General features: G+C 45.1%; 1 long non-coding RNA gene across 1 annotated transcript in view; it reads right to left on the bottom strand.

Moving 5' to 3' along the window:
* The window catches only part of LOC309701935, a 31,424-nt gene that overhangs the window by 2,248 nt on the left and 23,907 nt on the right, over nucleotides 1–5,269 (bottom strand). The window contains exon 2 of the long non-coding RNA XR_014275310.1: nucleotides 166–332. This is a non-coding gene — a long non-coding RNA (uncharacterized lncRNA). The remainder of the gene's footprint in view (nucleotides 1–165; nucleotides 333–5,269) is intronic.

Raw genomic sequence — 5,269 nt, 5'->3', positions numbered from 1 at the left:
CTGCAAAGAACAGACAAAACCTTTATCAGATTTACCTTCTGCCCTCAGCTTTTATTAGCATTTTGGAATAATGGGATGCAGGAACTGGAAAGCAATATGTTCAAAGGAAGTTGCTTTCATTTGGAGAATTAAGTGGAGGAACTACTGTGGACATTAAAGACTCACCCCTGGTGGTCTATGGTGGGATAGCTGGGGTAAGAATTCACATTGGGGTCAGAGTGGCCACACAGCTGCTCGCGTACAGCTCTGAGAGGAAGAGGATGATGAGGCCTCAATGTTGACTGCTTCAGCCAAGAAGTAAACAGATGTCTGTCGCTCACTGTTCCAATCATCTGATGAGGGATGAGCTGCAGATTTAATCAGCTTTCAACTTTTGGAACAAAAAAATGTTTCCTTGAATGTCTACATGAAGAGAAAATCTGTTTCTATTGCATTGTTTTATTTATAGCTCGGATTTCAAATCAGAATTTAAGGAACAGTTATATCAAGTAATAAAGGTCAAAAGTCGTTCTTTATGGAGGACCCAGCATGCCAAAATTACAAACAAATAAATAAGAAGGAATAAAGGGAATATTCATAAAATGTTATAAACAGGTATTTCAATGTGCTCCTACATTTGTTTATTTTTGTGCTAATACTCCAATGTACATTCACCAGCCACTTTATTAGGTACACCTTGCCATTATTCATCTGGACCTCTTTTACTTTCAGATCTGTTCAGCTTTTTGTTTCATTCAGAGAATGTAACAAAATAGCTGGACACAAAAGCATTTTGTGTTTAAGACTTCTGTTCCAGTCTAACTGTTTACATTGAAAAATGATTTTGTTTTAGCTCAGAGAAGTCATATTTTTCTTGTCTTGATGCTCCAAATGTTTTCAGTTGGTGAAAGGTCTGGACTGGAGGCAGGCCAGTTCAACACCTGCACTCTGCTACTATGAAGCCATGCTGTTGTGATAGACACGGTATGCAATTTATCAATGTCTTGCTGAAATATGCAAAGCCTTCCCTGACAAATGACATCTGGGTGGGAGCACATGTTGCATGGAAAGGTGTATATATTTTTCAGCATTGATGATGATTTTCCAGATGTGCTAGCTGCCATCTCTATAAGCACAAATGAACCGCACCTTTATACCATCAGAGATTAAGGTTTTTGAGTGCTGATGACAAGCTCCTTTTTATTCCAGGCCGTGGTGTTTGTGTTTTCCAAAAATAATTTAAAATCTTGATTCTTCTGACCACAGAACAGTTTTCCATTTTGACTCAGTGCGTTTTAAATGAGCTTTGACCCAGAAAACACAGCACTGTTTCTGGATTGTCTAAGGAGCTTGGAAAGAAAAGCGTCTGGACTTGTTTAAGTTACTTGAAGATGTTTCACCTCTCATCCGAGAAGTTTCTTCAGTTCTAAGAGTCAAATGGTGGAGAGTCCCAGATATAAGCCTAGTGGGAGTTTCCCCCCACAGAGGGACAAAAGGACCCCCTGATGATCCTCTAATCGCCTGAGCCAAGGTGTGGAACTGGGTGTGGGTCCCAATCAGCCAGAGTTTCGGGTGTGTTCATTGTGAAACCTGGCCCCACCTTATCATGCGAATTCCTGAGGTCAGATGGCCCAGGATGTGAGTGGGCGTTAAGGCGCCTGGGAAGGGATCTCAAAACTGGATTATAGATGGCAGAGAGTTGGTGTCGTAAACCCCCGCCTCTGTTCAAAGATGGTCGCTCACAGTGGACATAGATGGCTTCTTTCACTCCTCTTTCAAACCATCTGTCCTCTCTGTCCAAAATGTGAACATTGGCATCCTCAAAAGAGTGTCCTTTATCCTTAAGATGCAGATGGACTGCTGAGTCTTGTCCTGTGGAGGTGGCTCTTCTGTGTTGTGCCATGCACTTGTGAAGTGGCTGTTTGGTCTCTCTCTTTGCTGACAGCAAAGAGGCACAGAAAAGAAGATCAGACACCAGCGAGGGAGGATAAGAAGGACAGACGCAACAACATTGTCATCCCCTATGTAGCCGGTGTATCAGGAAGACTCAGAGTTTTCTCCAAGCATGATATCCCAGTGTATTTCAGACCCAGCAACACGCTCAGACAGAAACTGGTTCACCCGAAAGACAAAACGCCAAAACACAAACTTAACAATGTGGTGTATGCTGTACAGTGCAGCGAGGAATGCCCAGACCTCTACATTGGAGAGACCAAACAGCCACTTCACAAGCGCATGGCACAACACAGAAGAGCCACCTCCACAGGACAAGACTCAGCAGTCCATCTGCATCTTAAGGATAAAGGACACTCTTTCAAGGATGCCAATGTTCACATTTTGGACAGAGAGGACAGATGGTTTGAAAGAGGAGTGAAAGAAGAAGAAAGGTATTGTTGATCTTTGTGTGGTAATCCGTTGTGTTCAGGACCACGGTGCATCTTCCCTTATCAGCTGGTAATATAGTGATGTTGTGGTCTTTGCTCAGGAAAGCAACGGCCTTCTTTTCCTGTATTGTGAGGTTAGACGGCGGGACTTTGGCACTGGAGAGGGTGGCTGAGAGTTTCATCCTGATTTGCTCTGCTTCTGTCTGTGATAATTTATTAATCCGTATGGCGGTTTCTGTAGCTGTGATGAGGTCCACTATGGGCAACTGTTGCGGAGAAATGGCAAAATTGAGTCCTTTGGCTCAGCGGTCTCCAACCTTTTTTGCGCCACGGACCGGTTTATGCCCGACAATATTTTCACGGACCGGCCTTTAAGGTGTCGCGGATAAATGCAACAAAATAAAACTAGTACCGGTACCGAAAAAAAAGAGGATTTATTCATAACACACGTGAAAAGACCCAGGAAAACCGAGTTAACGATAAAAACGATAACAAAATAACGCTGAAAACCGATTAAAAACCCTGAAAACCATACATTTCACACCTGAGCCTCAACTCTCGCGGCCCGGTACCAAACGACTCACAGACCGGTACCGGTCCGAGGCCCGGGGATTGGGGACCGCTGCTTTGGCTAATACTCTCTTTTCAGGTTCAGTGAGATTCCGGTCTGAAAGGTTCTTCACCCATTTTTCCTGACTGTCCTCAGGTGTGTGTTCTTCTCTGAGTTGTGTAGGTTCAGACCAAGGAGTTGTTGTGTTTACATACACTGCTAAGATGGTGAAGGGTTGCTTACAAGGGGGACTGAATATGAACATATACTCAGTTACCAGTAGGGGGCTCTGTGACTAAGGATGATGGAAGGAGAGAAGAAGTGAAGTGTATGGTGAGATGTAAAATGGCGAACTACTGCTGAATATATACGTTCCATTACAAACCAAGCCGTCTCCGTTCTTTTGTCGAAACACTACAGGAGTGTTTTTGAAAGCAAGGTGTGGAATTTCCTGTGTTGTCTTTCTTTTCCTTTAGAGTGTTGGGCCCGCTGAGCCTTGTCCACAAACTTGTAAACCTCTTCTAAAATAGGAGAGGGTAAAACAGTTTCCAGTTCCTGCAGAGACTGGCTAATCTTGTTCTGGAGGGCATCTATAGTGAAATGGACCTGTCTTATCCTTTCACTTAGAAGCTGATTTTGTGCTTTGTAGAATCAGAAGTCCCACTGGGTTTAAATCTGGGACTCTCCACCATTTGACCTTAGAACTGAAGAAGCTTCTCGGATGAGAGGTGAAACGTCTTCAAGCAACTTAAACAAGTCCAGATGCTTTTCTTTCCAAGCTCCTTAGACTACGATGACCTGGATGACTGAGAACCTTCACAGCCATATTTCTGGATTGTGTTCACTTATGGCTTATTCTTTGCATTATAGCGCTTTAACCTGCCTTTGTGGATGACGCTGTCAACTATGTTCACACACAATGATTTCTATAAGCATTTCTGAGTCCATGGCAGAATCATACCTGTTTTTAATGCCATGGTGTCAAATGGACATTTTACTCATCAGTCCAGTTTTTGGAATTTGGGTTATATCGTCAGTTTTTAATGGATCAGCGACACAATAAAAGCTCTTAAGACTTTTATGTTTGTGTAAATTATCATTTCTGTTCACACTGGACAGAAACAGTGTGAACAGTGCCACCAGGTGAGGCGGGAGCAAGTTGATAAAAAGCACAACACTCTCAGCACTATCAAGAGAACCCACTAGGTGGCAGCATTAAGCAGCTACATTCAGGCTTTGTGAGGTTTTGTTGAGCCCTGAAGAGCTGAAGTTGGACAACAGCACAGCTTTGTGTGAACCACAACTGTTCTCACACAGTCAGCAGAAATTGTGGTAGTCTCCATTCTCAGACACTTTGGCAGTGTAGTGATCCTGCAGGTGAGCCAGTGTGCAAGAAAGCAGTTTTTATTAGAATCTTAATGCTGTCCTCATAACATTTCACCACAGAGACCTGGATCTTGTTTCATTTATCTGCAGTTATAACTTCAACCGGATCTCCAAAGTGGGAGTTTGGCCTGTTTGCCTGCCAGCTGTGTGAGGAAGAGAGGGCAGCTTTGATAAGTGTAACACTTAACAGCTATATCTCCTGGGTCTAGGTGCGGTTTCCCCCTCTGGGGACGAGGGAACCTGAACCTGGGGTGTAAAGTATGTTTGGGGAGTATGATTGTGTGTTCAGTGTCCATTTGTGTCTGTCTTCAAGTTGGGTGAGTGCTGACTATTTTTATATGCGTGCATGAGGGTGGAAATGCACATCTGTGTCTATATGTCAGGTCGGGTCTTAGACTCCACCTCTTTGGGAACATCTCAGGCCCTCCAAAATATGGAGGCCTATCTCCCCTCACCACACTCCCTGCTGGTGGCTGATGCCCTCAGGCGTTGTTGGTTCTTGGTGTCCGGGGCTGGGCGCGCAGGTATGTTCTGGCTCACTCCCGGTGGCTGCTTGGGGGGGACTGGCGGCCGTAGCTCAGTCTGGCCTCTTCTATGGGGTGGGGGGGCCCTCGGCTGGGTTCACTCTTCCAGCCCCCTCTGGCTTCTGCTCTGAGGCTGCTGGGTGACCCCTGCTCTGGGGCTCTCCTCAGCTCTTCCCAGGAGGGTGGCACGGATGCCCCTCGCACTCTGGGGCCTTTGGCTGTCTGGGTCCTGGATCTTCTCCATGCCCTGGAGGACAGGGCTATGGCTCCCTACACCCTCTAGCAGATTGTTACATGGAGAAACATTTTAATTAAAGTGCGCTCATCCACACAGGTGTACACACGGGTGTTCCCTGTTCATAGACAAACCACACCTTTCTTGGTTGCTACCTCAAAGAACATTGAGTGCTGTCGGTCCTGAGTGCTGCACAACAACATTCAATGTT

The sequence above is a fragment of the Aulonocara stuartgranti genome (assembly GCF_965226115.1).
Source record: "Aulonocara stuartgranti genome assembly, chromosome: 3".
Lineage (NCBI taxonomy): Eukaryota > Metazoa > Chordata > Actinopteri > Cichliformes > Cichlidae > Aulonocara > Aulonocara stuartgranti.
Note: the sequence above shows the minus strand (reverse complement) of the source record. Positions and strands in the feature narration are given on the sequence as shown.